This window comes from Marmota marmota, unplaced genomic scaffold, assembly GCF_001458135.2.
Source record: "Marmota marmota marmota unplaced genomic scaffold, marMar, whole genome shotgun sequence".
NCBI lineage: Eukaryota > Metazoa > Chordata > Mammalia > Rodentia > Sciuridae > Marmota > Marmota marmota.
In genome coordinates, this window is record NW_026000026.1 from 43,994,745 (window position 1) to 44,016,786 (window position 22,042).

Consider the following 22,042-nt stretch of genomic DNA (forward strand, 5'->3'; position numbering starts at 1 on the left):
TTATATATATATATATATATATATATATATATATGGCAACATATGCATATTTCAAATTATTTCAAAATGTGATTAATATGAAAATTTTTATTGAAATTATTTACGTTTTATTTTCTTAAGTCTTTAAAACCTTGTGTGTATTTTCTACTTAAAACACACATCTGCTTGGGCTTGCCACCCTTCAAGTAATCAAAAGCACATATGGCTGGTGGCTGCTGTACTGGACAGCCAAAAATAGGTCTTAACTCTAAAAGAACAGCAGGGTTTTCTTTGAATATTACTCTTTCTCTTTCACTTCTTCCTCAGAAAGATGGTTTATGCTGTAATTTCGATCTTTGATGTCTCTAAAGACCTGCATGTTAAAGGTTTAGTTCCCAATGTGGGGCTATTGTGAGGGGGTTGAACCATTAAGAAGTGGGGTCTAGTGGGAGGTCTTTAGGTCATTAGGGGGCATGCCTCTTTCTCACTCTCTTTTGCTTCCCTGATAAGCAATAAATGGATTTGCTGCACCACAGGCTCCTTCTGTGATGTACTGCCTCACAACAGGCCTTCAAGTAATGGGATCAATCATGGACCGAAACCTCCAAACCTGTGTTCCAAAAGAAACCTTTTCTCTTTATAAGCTGATTATCCTAGGTGTTTGTTATAGTAACAGAAAGCTGACAAACGTACATGCAAGTAATTTAAAGGTAAAAAGAAAGAGAGAAAAAAGTAGGAGAGAAAAGTACTCCAGGACAGCATCTTTCACAACTGGCCTAATCCTGAGATTTTAAGGAATAAAAATTCAAAGTATTTGGGGATATGCTGAAACATATTGTAACCCTTTTTGATTACGCTAGCATGAATGCTCCAGAAATCCTACAATAAAGAAACCTGTTTTACTTTGTGTGACTGCACACTTTGCTGTCTATTAGTATTATAGAATGATATTTTAATACTTTCTAAAATTGGGAATACAGAGTTAGTAGTAAAAGCTGTGAGAAAAGTTGAACAAGCTTAGATTTGAGTTCCAAATTGTGGATACTGAGGCATCTGTAGGTAAGGAACTACATACAGGGGATTGGAATGATAGAAGAAACTTGTAGTGAGTGAATAAATTCTTACACTGAGATAACACCATGATCCACTCAGGAAGATGACAAGGACAGTACCAATAAAAATTAATCAAATTGGTAACTCAGTCTTTTAATCTGTGAAGCTTGGATACACAGAGATGGAATGAACCTAACCAATTTTACCTCCTTTAAGAGATCAAAGAAAATAATGTTCTTCATCCATTTTCTATTGCTATAACAAAATACCTGAGTTGGAAAATTTATAAAAAAAAAAAAGGAAGGTACATTTAGCTCATAATTCTGGAGGCTGAGGAGAAGTATCTGGTTGGCATCTGATGAGGGCCTTCTTGCTGCATCATAACATAACAGAGGGTATCACATGGTAAGATAGCAAGTGGGCCAGAGAGAGATCACTTTTATAATACCTCCCCCAAATCTATTAAAATGTGAATCCATAAGTGGATTAATCTATTCATGAGTTCACAGTCCTCATGGTATAGCTGCCTCCCAAAAGCCCACTTCTCAATACTACTGAACTGGGAACAAACTTTCTAACACATTAAATTTGGGGAACACATTCAGCCCATCACAGTAATATACCCATGATCACCATTAACAATCGCGAGAGTAGTGCAAGTGTATACAGAATATCCACCCCTCAAAAAAGTGGTCCTTATAGAAGTTCTAGTTTGTTGATGCACGTAAGCAAGTTTGGAAGGAATGAGCACTTCTCTTAGAAACATAACCCTGTTCAAGTTCAGTAACAATCTAAAGCAGATGCCCTTTGCCAAAGAAATGCTCTTGTATGCACACTCTGACACTACCCCCAAAAGGCTGGGACAGCTTCCCAAGTTGTTCCAGCTGCTCAACCCTGACTCAGAGGGAAGGCTCAGCCTGTTTCTCATTTTAATACATGGTTATGTTTTCTTATATAAAACATGTTTTAAGCGGCCAGCATTACAAGTGTTTTATGTAAGATTTTATAGCATATGTCATATGTAGTCAGTGTAAGTCCAGTTTAGTGAGTCTCTCTCTCTCTCTCTCTCTCTCTCTCTCTCTCTCTAATATTGTTTGGGTTTGGCTTTTTATTGTTTTTTAAAGCCAAAACCCCTTTGGAAGTTGACTAATAGCATTGTACCTCGTGGGGTGCCCTCCTCTCGGATCCTCAAAAAGCTCTGAAACGCTTCTGAATGCTACCGTGGCAACATTCATACAAACCGTGTCTTGTGGAGCAATACTTAATTTTGTTTTGCTTATGTGGGAAGTAAGGGCATTGGGGACCTGAAACCAGAGAACCCCATGGTGGAAGGGTTCTAGGCTAGAAAGATGCATAACTATTAAGATACTACTAGTGACCGCAAATCTCCTCTGTGAGGCCATATGTGCTTTTTATCAGACTCCCTAGAGGGCCATTGTCTTAACTTCCAATTGGAAATATGTGCCAGAATGCTAAAACTCAGCCGAGTATTGATACAAAGACCTGCATCCTGCCACATGCTGGGATGCACCATGGTGTGTGGGCAAAGAAAAACTAACACCAGTGCCCCAAACAGCACCCAGGGCAACAGCATCATTCTAAGTTTAAGGGTCCACAATGCAATTGTTTAAGGATTTTTTTCAAATAGACAAAATTATGCATGAAAATATAGATATGAAATAGCAGCTAGTGGGCAAAGCAGAACAAACACAGTCATGTGTACCTACAAGAGGGAAAGCGTACATGAATTTGACCTTTTCCTACTTCACAAAATGAAGAATTTGGCATATAATACAACTGTTAAAAATGGGCATCTATAAATAAGGACTTATTCTCAGAGATTCATATATTCTTGGGGGAATTTTTGGCATACATTTTTATTTCAGGGCATAATCTTGAATAATTTATCAGATTATGTTCTGTATATCTAGAGCAATGTTTTTAAACTGGGTCTTAACCTCTAATGAATTTTTACTCCTTGATTGGTAAAGCTGAGTACATTGAACATTGCTTTATTTATTTTTAAATTGAAAATTTTTTCAGTATCAGGGATTAAACATACATAGAGAACCTAAGAGGTACTCTACCACTGAGTGACATCTCCACATCCCTAGCCCCACCACCCTTTTATGTATTTACTTATTTATTTTTGAGACGGTATTTTGCTAAGTTGCCCAGGCTGGTCTCAAACTTTTGTGATCTTCCTGTCTCAGCTACCCACATAGTTGGAAGTATAGGGTGCCACCATACCCAACTCTAACATTGTTTTAAACCAAAGTGAAGGGAATGGGAAAAATCAGAGCGTATGATTGGTGCTAAGAGCTAAGTATTATTTTATAAAGTGTTTCTGTTTCACATGTATGTATTAGGGTATGGATTGTGGTATAAAATATGTTTATCACTGTGGATGGAAAACAAATGAGCTTGAAAGTCTTAAATCACCAAGTCACCCATTCTCAACCTCTGCCACATTGGAATCGTCTGGGGAGCTTTGAAAACAGGGCTGTAAGGGTTCCCCGTGCAGATATTCTTCTGTAATTAATTTGGGATGTAACCTTGTGTTTGGTGCAGGCTTGAAGCTTTTCAGATGTGTAGCCAGAGCTGAGAACCCCTGAAAATTTGAACTTTGCAACCAAGTTCTGCAGTTACATGACTGCCTTTGGGTTTGATGTTGTTTAATTTTATTTTCTTCCAGACTAAGTCATCCCAATTAGGATTGTTGCGGGGTATGCAGGGACAGAGGAGGGTTTAGATATAGATAATGTTTTTGCCTAAAGCCAAGGTAAACCAAAATCTACTGAAGGTGAATAAATGAAAGAAAACTTCATGATAGTTCAGATAGGCAAATCACTACCCCAAGCCTCTCCAGTAGAGCATATCAGCTTTCAGGTAATTAATGATTTATTCTCTTATTTGAGCCCTTTCCCTCATAGAAGGCACAACTCCACCATATTGGTGTGCAATGACTTAATTACGGACAAATGTCGTTCATTGCATTAAGTGAACCAAGTTGTTTTTTTGGTACTGATTTACATCCTTGTACTTATACAATTTAGAATTGTGCTTGATTTTATAACTGTATAACAGTGAGAATATTGAGCATTTATGCCTATTTAATTTGTACACACTTTTTAAGTTCGGTAACAGAAACAACATTAGGAAAGAAGAAGTAGAATTTCTGTTCCTCAAAAGGAAACCTGATGTTATTCACCGGCTCTCCTTCATCTGCCATTGTGCAGCCCATCCTGAATATAGTGGGATGATACATTAAATTCAAAATCTTATCTATTAGAACGTGTTGTAAAGTGATATAAATGAAGCTTAGAGTTTATTAAGAATATTTTCCAGTAGTTCTATTTGTGAAGTGGGAGTTCAGAGGAAAATCTGGATCAAGAAGGAAAGTTTAAGCTCAGTGTGGTGACATGGGCCTGTGGTCCCAGCAACTCAGGAAGGTGAGACTGGAGGGTCACTTCAGCCCTGGAATTTGGGGCCAGTTGGGCAACATAGTGATAATTCATCTCAAAATAAACAGAAAAGAAGAAGGAGAAGGAGAAAGGAAGAGGAGTGGGATTTAAATGTTTCTGAAAAAGGTGACGATGTTAATGGTGGTGGTATTTGATATTACTATAACCATTTACAGAGTAGCCTTCAATGAGCCAGTGTATTTCGTGGATTATTTTTCTTGATCTTTAGGACAATCTGTTTGCTTTTTTTTAAATTGGTTTTTTAAAAAATAAATGACAGCGGAATGCATTACAATTCTTATTACACATAGACAGCACAATTTTTCATATCTCTAGTTGTATATAAAGTATGTTGACACCAATTCATATCTTCATACATGTACTTTGGATAATGATGTCTATCGCATTCCACTATGCTTGCTAATACCTTGCCCCTTCCTTTTCCCTCCCACCCCTCTACCCTATCTAGAATTAAGGACAATCTTTTTAAAATATATTTTTTGTTCTAATTAGTTATACATGATAGTAGAATGCATTTTGACGCATCATACATAAATGGAGTATAACTTCTCTTTCGTCTGGTTGTACATGTTGTAGACTTGCACAGGTCACGTAATCATGAATGCACATAGGATAATGAATTATCCTATCATTCCTACCTCCATGCCCTCTCCCCTCCCTTCAGTCCCCTCTGTCTAGTCCAAAATATCTCTATTCTTCCCCTACCTCTGATTGTGAATTAGCATCTGCATATCAGAGAAAACATTTAGCCTTTGGTTTTTGGGCCTCACTTATTTCACTTAGCATAATATTCTCCAGTTCCATCCATTTACCAGCAAATACCATAACTTCATTCTTCTTTAAGGCTGAATATTATCCCATTGTGAATATAGGTCACAGTTTCTTTATCCACTCATCTGTTGAAGGGCACCTAGGTTGGTTTCATAGTTTAGCTATTGTGAATTGAGCTGCTATAAACATTGATGTGGCTGTGTAGGACGATCCTGTGAGATAGATTATAATCACTGCTATCAGGCAGGTTATAACTGCTAATATAATCACCTCATTATATACACGAGGATCCAAAGTTAATTTGTCTGAGAGATTCATCTGGAACTCAAGTCCAAATATTTTGCTTTGAGGCCTGAGAACTGAATCTTCTCAAGTAACCAGAGAGGGCCAGGGAGGATTTTCCAGAACAGAAACCTAACAGGGACCTAGACCTGAAGGAAGAGATGTATGTTACATCTGCAGGGTGCCAGGAATATGTTGGTGGAGAGTTGGAGGTTATACTCCATTTATGTATGATGTGTCAAAATGCATTCTACTGTCATGTATAACTAATTAGAACAAACAAAAAATATAGTTGTAGGCAGACACAGAGGACCTGAGACAGTGGTCAGAGAGTTTGATAAGACATCCTGAGAATGGAACAAGTGAGGAGACTAAATTAATGGTAGACATTTATTTAGAAAAGAAATTGTGTGTGTGTGCGTGTGTGTGATTGAATGCTAGAATACACAGAACAACATAGAAAGATATAACCCAGATTAAAACAGTGTCCACCTCTGCTGAGGATCTGGGTATTAGTGGTGATGGTCAAAGAGAACTTGAGCTGTGATCTAATAATTGTATTTTGCTTTCTTTGTTTGCAAGCAGAATGACTGCATTCATGGACTTAGGTATTTTGAAAAGGGTAGAGAGTTAATAGAAATAGTTAAAATTAAATATGAGGTAATGTGGGAATTTCATATTCAGGCACCTAGACTGGAAGATTGTGGGGCCCTTTTAGAAGGAGCTGAGTGATGCAAAGGTGTAAGGGAAAATCTGAATTGTCACTAAATGACAGAGATGACAGAATGGTCTTTAAAACAAATGAAAAACCATTTGGAATTTTTCAAATTTGAGCATCAGCATGAAATTTAGAAAGCATTCTGGTCAAGGAAGCCCCCCTCCACAGTTTCCTGGTGCAGAGGTGGAGATAGATCAACATGGGAAGGAAAAGCTAACACTGTGCTCTCATCTGTCAGTGTCTCCTCCCAGAGCCAGGTCAGGAAGAGGTCCTTCCTCTGTGTGGTTGTTTATGGTGGTTTTGAAATGCATACAAATCTTAAATGGTGGATTCTTTGTATTGTAGATGGAGACTAGAGATCTGGACTTCTAAACTTCAACCAGAAAGATCAAATATGCAAGCCCTTCAGCCTGGTGGGGAGGTCGGGATGAATTGACGTGAGAGAAGAGATACCTGAAGGGGTATGTACCTAGTGCATGGCACTCTGGAATTATATTTGTTTCCAAGCTTGTCGGTGTGAGTGGGAGGATGGTGTGCCATAGCTTTGGATGTTGCAGTGGAAGCTGCTTCCAGGTGTCATGATGCAGTAGCAGCAGGGCTGCCCCATGATCAACAGGTTAGGAGCTCTGAAAACATAGAGTCGAGTCACCCACATGTAGCGGGCATGAACCACTTGCCAGGCATGGCTTAAACATTTTAATGGGTTCATTCATTTAGTTCTTACCACACAGTGTGATCTAGATACTGATGTTGCTCCACAAATAACAAAATAACAAATAACCCAGCTGGCAACTTGGGGACAGAGCTGTTATCAATAGTACCCATTCCATTCCTCTCTCCCTTTCTCCTACACTTTCCATTACCTTTCTCCCATACCCACTTTTTATCTGTTTTTTTTTTCCTTATAGATTTGTAAATCTCCATCTTAAAATGAGACTCAAAAGGGCATTGGTCTGGGTCACTATGGAAGATCATATGCTCCAAAAATGGTCATGATGCTATTACTTCTCTTCCAGAATCTTACTACTCCCCCATCAGGAGGGGAGGTCTACTTTCTCTCCCCTTGAATCTGGACAAAGACTTGGTGACTGCATTGATACATACAATGTGGCAGAAGTGACACCAAGTGATTTTAAAGCCTAGATCGGCAAGAGTGATGTGACTGCCACTTGGCTTGTTCATAGTCTTGGGATGCATGCCCTGGAGACCCAGCCACCATGTTGTGAGGAAGCCCAGATGCTGCAGAGAGGCCATGTTTAGGGGTTCCAACTGACAACCCACTGACATGTGGGGGAGGCTTTAGTAGGTTGGTGCCAGACCTTCCCCACATTGATACTGGAAGAGCAGAGACAAGCTGTGCCAGATGATCTGTCCCTGCTGAACCCTGCCCCCATGGCAGATTCATGAGCAAAATAAACACTGTCCTTTTGGGCTCTTCATTTAAACTCACAGAAACATAATTAAGGTAAATATCATTATACTCAATTATAAGTACCAAAATGAAGGTCAAGTGAGCTGAAGTGACTCATCCAAAGCCTTACCACTAATGAATGTGTTGCTTGGATTCAAACCCAGGGCTGCCCAGTTTCAAGCTTGGGAGATTCATCACTGTTCCAATACCATGTACCTCCTAAGCTGGATCCCTTCAGACACAACTGTTTTCAAAAAGCAAACTCTTTTGGAGTAAGCTGGCAAAACTTTAGAGGAATAAGAGGACAAGAGAACAAAACTATAGAGATCTAGCTTTCAACAATATGTTCATGTGGCCCCTGGTTAAATACCTCCCAGCTTGGCTTAAACATAAAGTTCTCTTGGGAAGCTGTCAATCTTCTCTCCATGAGCTTAGATCCCGTGGCATCTGCTCCGGTTACAAAATATGCTTTTCTCTATCATGTAAAATAATAGTCATTGTGTGACATTTCTATCCTTCCTTTAACCTTTGAAGGTTAGGGATTGGTCTTCCTCTCCTATGCCTCACCTCATTTCTTAGAGCACAGACCTTGACCTATAGTCGATAATTGGTAAGTGCATACTACATACATCCCAGACAGTGTTAAATATGAGTTTTCTTGACAGTAATCACAATAGGATAAGGATGTGAATAGTTTCAGATATAAATACTGAAGCCTTATCTTGATGTTGAAAGCTTGTCTTTTGAGGCTGTTAAAAAGTAAATTAAAGCACAATAACATTTTAAAGAGTTTGTTTGAGCAATCAACAATTCATAAATCACACAGTTCTAAACCAGAAGTGGTGCTGGAGCTTCACCAAGGGAAATAAGGGGGAGTAGAGGGGGAAGGGCTTTTACAGGACGGATGTAAAGCAAAGAAAACATTTGTTTAAAATCATATGCTTGTCTTATTTGGTTTATCACATTGGAAATACAGGAAACAACTCAAGTTAAGTTTCACTTCTGTTTACAAATCAAGCAAAGCTTAGGTCACTTCGGAAACCTGACTGGTTTTGCCTGCTCAGGGATTTTTTTAGACTTGGTCCCCACTGTAATGCACTTTAACAAAGCCCAGGATTTCTTTCTCACTTCCTCTGTCTTTCCTGTTAGATAAAACATCTTTATGTTTGACTTGTATAAATAAATAACTTAAGTAAAATGCAACTAGACAATAACAGAGCTCTAAAACACCATATTTCACTAGGTTGTCATCCAAGTGGAAAAATTTCAAGGGAGGAGAAAACAGATATACACCACGGACAGAGAACTGACATTGGCATATGCTGTGGTTTGTCCTCACCAAAACTCACACGAAGGCTTGACTCCCTAAACGGCAGTGTTGAGAGTGTTTAGGCCTTTTAAGAGGTGTGGGCTTATTGGGTCAGGTCCTTCAAAATGGATTAATGTTTTTCTTGCAGAACTGAGGTCTTTCTCTCTGGACACTGGCTGGATTACTGAATGGGTTTTTCTGAAGCAAGAAAAAGTGCCTCCTTGCCCCACCTCTACCTAATTTACACCATGAGCCCCTCAGCAGAAGCCAGGCAGATGCTGCTCTATGCTCTTGGGGTTTCAGAACTGTGAGCCAAAATAAACTTCTTCCTTTATAAATTACCCAGTCTTGCCCAGCACAGTGGTACGTAACTGTAATCCCAGAGGCTCAGGAGGCAGGAGTATAACGAGTTCAGAGCCAGCCTCTGCAATTTAAGGAGGCCTTGAGCAACTTATCGAGACCCTGTCTCAAAATAAAGCATTAAAAGGACCAGGGATGTGGCTCAGTAGTTGAGCACTCCTGGATTCAAACCCTGGTACCAAAAAATAAATTATCCAGCTTGGTATTCTATTATAGCAAAAGAAAATAACTAGGAGTTGTGGAAATATGAAATGTGTAACTTTTGGTCAGCCTTGGCTCATGGAAATTGTGGAACTGTGTTTTTTAACCTTTCATTTAGGTATGTGTATATATGTTACTGCAGTTGCTTGAGAATTGGGAATAAATCCTACATTTATAATGTCCAGAGCATCCAGTATTCAACTATACCCTTAAGAGCTATAAGGATGTAATAATACATATTTTTTAAATATGAAGGATGGAAAATTCATGCAAAATATTAAGTGAGTTTAATTTTTTTGTACTGGGGATTGAACCCAGAGCCTTATATATGCTAGTTAATCTACCACTGTACTACATCCCAGTCCTAAGTTTAATTCTTTTTTTAAAAATATTTTTTAGTTGTTGATGCACCTTTATTTTTTATTTATTTATATGTGGTGCTGAGGATCAAACCCAGTGCCTCACACATGCTAGGTAACTGCTCTGCCACTGAGCCACAACCCCAGCCCCTAAGTTTAATTCTTAAATTGTATTTTTATTGTCTAGTCAATTAGCTTTGCTACCTAACAAACTGCATCAAAACTCAAGACAGGTTGAATAAACTTTTTCTAAAATACTTAGGATCAAAAGTATTCAAGACACTGGATTTTTTTTTAAGATTTTGGCATACTTGCATAGATTATTGATTGAGTATTCCTAACATAAAAATCTGAAATAAAAAGAATGCCCTGAAAAGTTCTGGATTTTTCTATTAGGGATGCTCAATCTTTAGCTTAAATTAATAGCCATTGGGGGTTGGGATTGTAGCTCAGTGTTAGAGCGCTTGCCTAGCAAGTGTGAGGCACCACATATAAATAAATAAAATAAAGGTCCATCAACAACTAAAAAAATTTTTTAAAAAAATTAATAGCCATTGATTTATCTCCTTGTTCAGCAGGTTGGCAACATGAGCTGAGATTGCCTGGTCTAAGTGAGCCTTCTGGGCTCCTTGTGCCTCTTTGGTCCTCTGCCAGATGGTGGGGAGCTGACCTTGGGGCAGGCTTTGGTGGGGTGGCTCATCTCTGTTCTGCATGGCTCTCAACCTCTAGCAAGTTGGCTGAGCTGGTCCACATAGCAGCAAGGCTCCCAAAGAGGCAGCATAGCATGAAAGGCCCCTTGAGGCTTGAGCTTAAAAATGATGTCACTGTTGTCATATTCTTTTGATCAAAGCAAGTGACAGGCCAGGCCAGATTCAAGAGATGACAGTTTTAAGCCTTTGATGGGAGGAACTGCTAAGCCACCTTACAAATACAGGGAGCTTGGAGGTGTGGCTGTCTCTGTAACCTATAATGCCACTTAAAATGCAAATATTTTTACTGAGAGAATTAGAGGCCTTACCATAGAGATGGTGGAAAGAAAGCCACTTGTATGGTTTATAATGTGATATAAGCCACATCACAGGATTGAACAAAGAGGATAGTAAAAAGGGACTGAGATAGATGCAGCATAGAAAAGTCATGGGTGACCCCCATTTCTCCATCTCTCTAAGTCTGTGAAAGGGGGAATTGCGATATGGGCAGGAAAGCAGGGTCGACATTTGGTGATAGGAAGTTTCTTTTCCTTTGCTGTTATTTTCTCTCCTTGTCAACTGGGGATAGCAAATGATGAGGGATTGGCAGACTGATTGGAGGGAAAGAATAAGCAGCTTCTTTCATCACTGGGTCAGTGGAAAGAGACCCTCCCTGAATTTGACAAGCCTGAACTGATAGGGCACTATTTCTTCCTGCCTTCCAGCCACTCACCTTCAGCTTCAGGCTCCACTTGCTTTATCTGATGGGTTTTGTGTGTTGGAAGAGTGTGGGGGCAACCTGACTCACATCTCCCACTAGACACCCCTCTTTTATATTGTTTGTATTACGGCTTCTCATGGAGAATGCTTTTTTGTTGTTCTCTATGCTGTTTAGTGAAAGGTGGGTGCTGCCATCAGCAGGCTGAGAATGTTAAAGTGATTTAACGTGAAAGACTATATTTCTTGTCTAGTCATATTCTCTCTCTCTTTTATTTTTCTCAATCCTATTCCACCCTTTCCAACATGAGCAGATGCACCTTGGAAGCCTGATGGTAAGGATAAATAAGTCTTGCTTGAAAATAAATAGCATTTATGGAAAGCTTGCCATGAGTCAGGTCTTAAACATATTGCATGTTCGTACCTCACACGAGGGAAGGAAGAGCTATTCTTGTCTCCATTTTACGGGTAAGGAAACTGAGGCTCGGAGAGGTGAAGTCATATGTGTCATGGCATCTGACACATTCAATTGTGCCATGAGCGATAGTCTTCCTTTGTAAAAATGAGGCCATGTCTTAGTTTGGGTCAAGAATTAGGGTACAGATATCTATATGGACAGTGATTCCCAGAAACAGAGTGAATTAGGAGTGAGATAAGAAGGGAGAACAAGACCACACAGTCTGCAACTATGAGCAGGTTACTGTGTAGGCTCCTGGGCTCAGTCCCATTGGGCATTTTGGAATCATCCTACTAAGGGACACAACAGTTGACATATTTGGGGAAGAGGTTATGGGGAAGTTTTTTAAAGCAATTGTGAGCATCATAATTATAATCCGTCTCTTGCTACCCACTAGCCCAGGGAAGGAAAGAAGGTAAAGTTTATTTTGCATTATTTCTTTGGTTTCTTGTACTTCCCCACTGCTCTCTTCACCAGCTCTTATATGTGCCACCACCCCCAAACTCAGTGAGAATTTTGAAATAAGGTCTATTTCACTCATGTCACTAAATGTTGACCCGGCATAGGCTGATGTAGATTGGGCTCAGAGGGACAGATCTTGGTTGAATAATGCACACATCTAGGAGTTGGCTAATACAGGCTGGATTCAGCTAGATGACTGTGCTTCTGGCCTAGATCCAGCTTAGTTCCTTGCTGATGGCTAAGTTAAAGTTAGAAACACCTAAGTACATCCTAAGACCAGGTTGGTGGGCAGTTGCCACCTGAAGGCTCCTCTGTTGTCCAGGAGGAGGACAAGTAGAAACCCAAGAGGCCTCTCAAAGCCTAAGCTTGGAATTGGCACACAGACGCTTCTGAATTATTCTAGTGGCCAAAGCATGTCTCATGGTCAAACCTAAGTCAAGGGACAGAGTAATATATTCTGTCTTTGCTGGAAGAGTTTTTAATTATTGACTTTAAAGCTAGTAAGGCAGTATACCATTCTTCCTCTGCCTTCTACCAAATTAGGCAACTATGGTGTGAAATTTAAAGCCAGTTTTATTGATCCCTTTGGGAAAAATCCCAAATCCTTAATGACATTTTAATTTGTTATTAATGGAAGATAAAAATGATATTAGGGGGCTGGGGTTGTGGCTCAGTGGTAGAGCGCTTGCCTGGCATGTGTAAGGCACTGGGTTTGATTCTCAGCACCACTTATAAATAAATTAAAAAAATAAAGTCCCATTGAAAACTAAAAAAAAAAAAATGATATTAAAAGCTGCATAACCTTAGGTTTCAGAAACCTCTTCATGATCTCAGACCTTAGCTGGGAATTAGCTTATCTTGTATGATGACTTTGTTCATCTTAGACTTATGAAGTGTTTGCAGTTGCTGAACTTGTTTCTCTCACAAGGCCAACCTGTTACCACCCCAGCAGCTGCCCAAAATGCTTTGACTTAGAATCAGCACACACCAGTTGCTCTAGCTTGTCAGAATGAAATAAGAGCAGCAAGTAGAATGAATTAAATTGTCAATTTTATGGATGTGTATGTTTTCCTACATTTTAGGCGAAGGCTTTGAATTCCATAAAAATGTCATTTCTTTGCTTCTCTCAATACCTTGGCGCTCTCATCTGGCATGGATAAAATTTAGCTGGAAGAAGAAGAGGCAAAACTTTCATATTGGTTGGAATTTGCAGACATAAATTTGCAGGACTTTTTCCAAGTTATCATGGAAAAGGCTTGCTGTGTTATGCTTTTTGTGAGTTCTAAGTCATAAAGCATATGCTAGGAGTGGCATGACTTTGTGTTCCTGGCTGTGTGTAGAAGACCTGCAGAAGAAACCCAAACATAGCACCATTAAATGTCTCATAAATTATTTGTATTGCAGCATGGATTGTCCAAGCAAACAGGCAAATGAGCACAGACCCCAAGATCAGTACCTTCATGATGCCCCCTTATTTGCCCTGATAGAGCATTCTCATTAAATTACAAATGAAATCATATGCCTTGTTAATACCATTAAAATGCCTAAGTACTCAGTGGTTTCCATCTGTATAAATTCACAGGGAATGAGTGGAAAGTACCAAATATATGAGCCAATTAATAAATGTCACTTTTTGGTGGTGTCTTATTTTGAGGTCCCCCCCCCCAAAAGCCACCCTGAGTTAAAGATTTAGATGCAAGTAATTCACTTGGTAAATTCCTTCCAGGAAGGATTGTGGGAATAGAAAGAGGTGGATATGGAAGGGAAAGCAACCAATAATTCCTGACTCATACCTTGACTTATGATGGGGTAAAAGTCAGTAGAAATGATACACTGAATTTTGAATTTTGACCTTTTTCTGGGTTAGCAATATGTGCAGTACAACACTCTCTTGAGATTCTGGGTAGCAGCAGTGGGGCAGAGCTCCCAGTCAGCCATAGAACATGAAAGAATGAACAAGGCTTTCATTGGAGAAAATGCCCAACAGCTCTGCATATTTATAGAGCCAGGGGTGGTTTGACAGTTATGACAGTTTAATGGTTGAAGGGTTTGACAATTGGCATGGGGTGCTTTTTGATGGGTGGGTAAGGATCATGTGAGCCAGCAGGGCTCACCATTGGACGGCTCTTCTCAGAGGGGATGGGGAAGTTAGTCTTTGGAGCTGGGGCGACTCCCAACAGAACATGAGAGAAAACAACTAATGTTTTCTACAGTGGACTGTGTTGCTAAGGTAGGATAAGTGTATTAAATGCATTTTTTTTTCATTTTAATTTTTGGGTTTTTTTGGTACCAGGGATTGAACTCGGGGGCACTCGGCCACACACTGAGCCACATCTCCAGCCCTATTTTGTGTTTTATTTAGAGACGGGGTCTCACTGAGTTGCTAAGTGTCTCACTAATCTGCAGAGGTTGTCTTTGAACTCACTATCCTCCTGCTCAGCCTCCCTAATTGCTGGTATTACAGGCATGTGCCACCGCACCCGACTTTTAAACGTATTTTTTACTTATGGTATTTTCACTTTATGGATGAGATGTGATCCCGTTGTAAGTTAAGGAGCATCTGTAATGCTAATGAGCAGGTTCCTACTGTGGGCACCTGGGGCTCAGTCCTACTGGGACATCTGGGAGATGGTATAAATTCATTGCAGGGTTGTTTTCACCCAAGGAGTGAGGGAGCTGGGTGTGTATCCACAACTCTCATCCTTCTTTGGTTTCAAGTGGCAATGACCCCCTGGCATTTATGGACTACTCATGAGTGATCCAAATATGCTCCTATTCCTAGAGAATCAGGAAGAGTAGTCATGGGGATCTGTGGAGGGAAGCCCTAGACATATCTGGGAATGGTGGGTGGTGAGGAGACATGTAGCATTTGTTATAGGATGTTGAAGAGGTTTTGAGGAATGGATGGAAGGAATATATTGTTTTTAAAACTGAGGACAACAGAAGCTAAATACCTCCAATCATTATACAGTCAGTAAAAAAATAAAAATAAAAAATAGAAAGAGCTGATGTAAAACTCTTTTGGGGTAATAATTTTGAGTAGATGAAAAAACATAGTACATAACCGTGCTCCCATTTTTAAAAAACAGCATCATTTGGTTATGTTTACATATCATAACATTCACCCAGGTATACACATGAGTGATTTAATAAATTTATGCAGTTTTCTAGAAATTTCATGTAAATAGAATCATATAACAGATGGCTTTTTAGTGACAAACTACTTTTACTCAACATAATGTTATCAAGGTACCAATAGTTTGTTCCCTTTAGACTAATGATTAGTGTTTCATTGTATGAATATATCTCATTTTGCCTATCCATTTTTCAGTTGGTAGACATTGGGATTGTTTTTAGTTTTATTATTATGAATAATGCTGCTATGAACATCCACATACAAGTTTTTATGTGTAGTTGTTTTGAGTAATGTTTCTAGGTGACATGGTAAGTATATGCTTCTTTCTTTATAAAATTGCCAAACTCTTTTCCAAAGAGGATATACCAGTTTATACCCCAGCAGCTGTGTATGAGAGTTTCAGTCTCTCTTTGTGTTCCCCAACAGGTGGTATCCTCAGCCTTTTTTACTTTAGTCATTGTGATAAGAATGTAGTGGCATCTTATAGTGGTATTAGCATTTCCCTAATGATTCATGGTGCAGAGCATCTTTCCCCAGGCTTGTCATTCATATGCTTTCTTTGGTGATATGTCTGGTCATGCCTTTTGCTTATTTTCTGTTCTGTTATTTTCTTCTTATTGAGTGGTGAGAGTTCGGAACATTCTAATTTTTCCTATGAGTTCAAAATCATTTTCAAATAAAAAGTTAATAAGCTATTCTAGCGCCCGTCACTTCCCCACCCCCACCTGAACGGCACACTCAGGAACTGTCTCATAGCGTTGGGCATATTCACTAAAAGAATCAAAAGGAAGGGCAAGATCGGATCAGATTTTAAATCTTCTGCCAGAAATAGTCATTGTCTGGCAACAGCACAATGGATCTTTATTAAATCAAGACAAACTTCCTTGACTACTTTTTGTCTGTGAATGGGAAATTGGTGACTTAAAGGGTCCAGATGGTAGATAAAGAGAGATATGAAAGTGCTTTTTATTATTTTCCTTTCCTCAGTTCCTGCAGAAGTTACTCAGCTTCCTCAACCTTTTCTCTCTGTATATGATTGAGAATCACTTGCTATGTGTTTTCCTAACAGTATAGGGTCCGACTGTGAGGATAGAGGGATTCAGCAGGAACCCAGGTACACATGTGTTCCCTGACAGACTTGCCAGTTCACCCTACTCCAGGGTGGTCACCTGTACAATCAGCCCCATTTCTAAGTGTCTCCTCGCCACCACCAAACTCACTACTTTTATCATTTTTCATAGAATAAGTGAACCAAATACATGCTAGTAGCTATTTGTTGAGTTATAACAGAAATCAATTGGACTAATCAACCAATCACAGATAAAATGATGTGGAAAGGAAAGATGTCTGATCCTTTTGTCATCTCCTGATTTAAGATCAGGTGGCTTTTTCTAACTGGCTTTTAGTTATTCAAATATTTAGTGAGCACCAACTATTTATTCTCTTATTCCTTTATAAAATCCTTATAGACACAATGTCCCAGACACTACATGAGGGTAGGTAGGGTTTAGCAGTGAACAAAAATAGCAAAGCACATTCCCCTAAAGAGATTCCCATCCTAGTGGGAGAAATGAATGATACTGGGGCTAGGGATATAGCTCAGTTGATAGAGTGCTTGCCTTACCTGGGCAAGGTCCTGGGTTCAATCCCCAGTACCACACACCCATGCACACAAATAGAAATGAATGATACTAATAAAGCAAATAAATACACAATATATTTAGGTTGTAATAAATATTACAAAATGAAATAAAACACAACAAAGATGCAGAGATAGATGGTTACATAAAAGTTCTGGAAGGATATCCTTGAATTTGTTAATTTGAAGATTAACAAATAGACCTGTAGATTTTTAAATCTGTATTATCTAATTTTCAATAACAAACTTGCAATGCATAAATTTATAACCAAAATGTTGAAAATTTTCAACTGGAAAATAATGTGTCTTTATTGTCTGGGGTGTGGTCTCAACGTGTTTTAGAAATTTCAAAATTTGAAAATATGAGACAGATAAACTATAGAAAATCAGAATGTTTATAACATGACTTCCCAATGGGTGATTTATGTCTAATAAGTGACAAAATGTGTTAAGTAGGTCAGAACTGAAAAATGGTATTATTAAATGCAGGATACGGAGAACAAATATTTGAGACCGAATTACTGTTCCTGGTAGTGTTTTGTTATGTTTTTATTGGCAACTGGAGGGCAAATGTGTGTTTGAGAAGTCACACAGTAAAATACAAAGTAAAGGTTTTACTGATTTGGGTTGCTTGGTCGGAGAAGACTCCTAGATGTGGAAAATATCAAACAAAATAATTCACTTTAAAACCTAACCAGCTATGTGCCTTGGAGCCAGCTCTCTGTAGCATCTGGATACATGGATGGATGGCCATATTGTACACTCACCCCATCCATCTTTCCTCTTTCTCCTCCTCAGTTCTTCCACAAGCCTGAGTTCGCCTTTTCACTCATTGAAATGACCTTCTCCCAAAAGGTGATATGTTTGTTTCTTGATATCACTACAAATTACCATAGTGACCGCTCACAACACCTTCTCCCATCCAAGACATCTACCCAAAGCCTCTCCTTCCTCCCCTCACTGTTAAAGTCATTCAATCCCTGTTCTACACCAATTTTAAAATCTACTTGTCCATCACTGGTGCCAGAATAAACCAAATCCTAACCAATATTAACTTCATAGTATGTTTTGTCAAGTTAGTCATGTCAGATTTCAGATTTCAAAGGACTGATCCCAAAAACTTTGAAGCTTGCTTTTAGTTTGTTTTTTTTATTTGCTTTTTCATTTGATTCTGATGAGCCTAATTTTACTCCCGTATTGAGGATTCCTAGATAATTTATGACTGAGAAATCAAATTATGCTAATTAAGAGAAGACCTACAGTGAGGCAAGAATTCTATTCATGAAGGAAAGGTAATTTAAGCAAAAGTTAAAAATTTTTAAGTTTGATAAATTCAATGAAAATGAAACAAGGTATACAAAGGAATATTTGAGATTAGGCAATATCGACTCTATCGGCTCCTCTTATGACAAACACCAGCTTCACTGAAAATAATTCACTTCTTTGTGAAACTATATGTGATATTATACTGGTTCAGTTTTGCCATCAATAGATTTATTAGGCTCTGTTTTGAAAATTTGCTTTTCTTCTTTTTTTTTGGACTTTGAAAAAGCAGAAGTTACCCTGGCATGCACAGTGGGGTAACGTTTCATGCGTGAGTTTGTGTGTGGTTTTAGGTTTTAGTTGCTTTTTCCCCCCACTCCATCTTTTCTTTTAGTTAATGAGTCACTGCTGGGCACTGTGATTCATCACTGGCCGCTTCCTCTAGAGCACGCTAGACCACAGAGTCCTCTGGGAAACTAGTTGGTCATACATAAGCAAGATACCTAGCATGCCCATGACTAGTATCAGCTGTGGGAGCAGGGTAAAAGTGGTTGTAGCATCTTCCTTTGGGAGAAATAATGAATCCTCAGTTTGGGGGTTTGTATGGTTTGCAGCGATCCATGGATTCACCTTTATGTGAATTCACCTGTATGTCGTAGAACAAAGGTGAATCCACTATTAAAAAAGACAAATGTCTCATTTGGTTAAGAAGCTTTTGGGAGGTGCCAAAATCATGCACTGGAGAAAGGATAGCATCTTCAACAAATAGTGCTGGGAAAACTGGAAATCCATATGCGTCAAAAATGAAAATGAATCCCTATCTCTCACCATGCACAAAAGTTAACTCAAAAATGGATCAAGGATCTAGGAATTAAACCAGAGACTCTGTGTCTAGTAGAAGAAAAAGTAGGCCCTAATCTCCATCTCGTGGGGCTAGGCTCCAACTTCCTTAATAAGACGCCTATAGCACAAGAATTAAAACCAAGAATCAACAAATGGGATGGATTCAAACTAAAAAGTTTTTTTCTCAGCAAAATAAATAATCTGTAAGGTGAACAGGGAGCCTACATCCTGGGAACAAATTTTTACCCCTCACACAGGGGTGAGGGGTAAAAATTTATCTATCAGATTAGATAAAGCTCTAATCTCTAGGGTATATAAAGAGCTCAACAAGATAAGCACCAAAAAACCCCCAAATAATCCAATCAATAAATGGGCCAAGGACCTGAACAGACACTTCTCAAAAGAAAGATATACAATCAATCAACAAATATACAAAACAGTGCTCATCATCTCTAGCAATCAGAGAAATGCAAACCCAAACTACTCTAAGATACCATCTCACTTCAGTAAGAATGGCAGCCATTATGAAGTCAAACAACAATAAGTGTTGGCGAGGATGCTGGGGGAAAAGGTACACTCATACATTTCTGGTGGGACTGCAAACTAGTGCAGCCAATTTGGAAAGCAGTATGGAGATTCTTTGGAAAGCTGGGAATGGAACCACCATTTGACCCAGCTTTCCTCTTCTAGGACTATACCCAAAAGACATGAAAACAGTATACTACAGGGACACAGCCACATCAATGTTTTTAGCAGCACAATTCACAATAGCTAAACTGTGGAGCCAACCACATAGAAGGACATAGAAGGACATCTATGTCCTTCAGTGGATGAATGGATTAAAAATGTGGCATTTATATACAATGGAATATTACTCAGAACTAAAAAAGAATAAGATCATGGCATTTGCAGGGAAATGGATGGCATTAGAGAAGATTATGCTAAGTGAAGTTAGCCAATCCCCAAAAAAACAAATGCCGAATGTTTTCTCTGATATAAGGGGGGTGACTCAAAGTGGGGTAGGGAGAGAGAGCAGGGGAGGAAGATTACCTTTAAATAGGGAATAAGGATGAGAGGGAAAGGGAGGGAGAAGGAGAATAGCAAGGATGGTGGAAGGAGATGGTCACTATTATACAAAATACATGTATAAAGATGTGAATTTAGTGTCAACATACCTTATATACAAACAGAGATATGATAAATTGTGGTATAAAGATGTATTAAGAATTATGCAAAAAAATCAATAAGAGAGCTCATGTTAATGGCATAATTTGGTGTGAACATACTTTATATACAGAGTTATGAAAAATTGTGCTGTGAATGGATAATAATGAATGTAATGCAATCCACTATTGTCATGTATGAAAGAAAAATAAAATAAAATAAAACACACAAAGAAGAAGAAGAAGAAGAAGAAGAAGAAGAAGAAGAAGAAGAAGAAGAAGAAGAAGCAGCAGCAGCTTTTGGGGCACTCTTCTGCTCTTAGGAAACAGACTTAAGAGTTGATCACAGCCCCTTTGCCTATGGCATATGCATAGTGTCTGTGGATGCAGTTTTGAAAACCTTGGAACAGATTCACTTATTTCAAACATTTTTATCTAAACTACTTGATTATGACATCAAAAAATTTCAAGCCAAGGGATTTTTCTTCATAGACTAGATTTCTAAAGACATTCCTAAAGTCATATCTTAATCAACTCAGTTATTATCAATAGGTTTCCACTTATTTGTAACATTTCTCACTGACAGCTTTGACCCACCACCCACCCACAAAGGGTAGACATGATTCTGCCTTCATCTGATATCACCTAACCTGAGAGTGCTTTGTCTGCTATCTGCAATAAAGAGAACTCTAATTTTTTTTATTATTTAGAGTAAAACCTGTGCAAGTAGTTACAACACTTTATGAGCAGGGGCAAATAGCTAGGCCAGTTAAATAGGGAAAACAGGGTATTAGAAGATCAAATTTTAGTTTGAGCCCTGGGTAGCATTTGGAAACTAATTTTACCTTCCTAGACCTCAGATTTCTTATAAGTCTTTTAGCGTGGAGAGTTAGAAATGGAAATGCCAAAAGAAAAACAGTGACACCCTGGTAAAAGGTTGGACATGGTTGACCTGAAAATCAGAACTGGGTCACACAAACAAAAAGCCTGATCAAACATTAAGTGACCATAAAGTATAATAAAACCCTTGCAGAAACAAAGATTGCCAGCTTTATCCTGTTGAGACAAGAGAACCTTGGTATTTCTGCTCTGGCCTGCACTGTCAATCATGTGGTAGCTCGGGGTAATACAGAGCATAGTAACCTTCCCAGAATTAGAATTTAAATGTGACGTGTGGTTGAGGATAGCGCTCTTGGGTGAAAATCAAGAACACACAAGTTCCAATCTCAGCTCTGACTCTGCCTGGCATTGAGATTTGGGGTATATAATTTTGCTTCCTGAGCCTCAACTTTTTCATCAATGGAATTGAATTAGGGGAAGACCTGCAGTACAATATGGAAAAGAATTTTGGGGCACCACACTGGGAAATAGTACCATAAGTAATTATCAGTCATTTACAATGACAGAGAAAAGGGAAGTCAGTCAACCAGATATCCACTTTAATTGTACTCAACGATCTCTCAGCTTTCTGCCAGGCTAATCACACTCTAAGAGTTGTAACTTACCACAACTCTAGAAGGTCATATTTGTTTTTTTTTTTTTTAATTTTTTATTGTGGGTTGTTCAAAACATTACAAATTTCTTGACATATCATATTCCACACTTTGATTCAAGTGGGTTATGAACTCCCACCTTCACCCCATACACAGATTGCAGAATCACATCAGTTACACATCCATTGATTTACAAATTGCCATCCTAGTGTCTGTTGTGCTCCGCTGCCTTTCCCATCCTCCACCCTCCCC

General features: G+C 38.8%; 1 protein-coding gene across 7 annotated transcripts in view; it reads left to right on the forward strand.

Moving 5' to 3' along the window:
- Rin2 (Ras and Rab interactor 2) overlaps window positions 1–22,042 on the forward strand; it is a 226,794-nt gene that overhangs the window by 33,928 nt on the left and 170,824 nt on the right. For 5 of the 7 annotated variants that reach the window (XM_048811366.1, XM_015483365.2, XM_048811374.1 and 2 more), the window contains one exon: window positions 6,634–6,749. The gene's annotated coding sequence lies outside the window, so the exon portion shown is untranslated. Of the gene's footprint in view, window positions 1–6,633; window positions 6,750–14,464; window positions 14,484–22,042 lie in introns of those variants that run through there. The other 2 variants (XM_048811365.1, XM_048811376.1) reach the window with 1 other exon arrangement.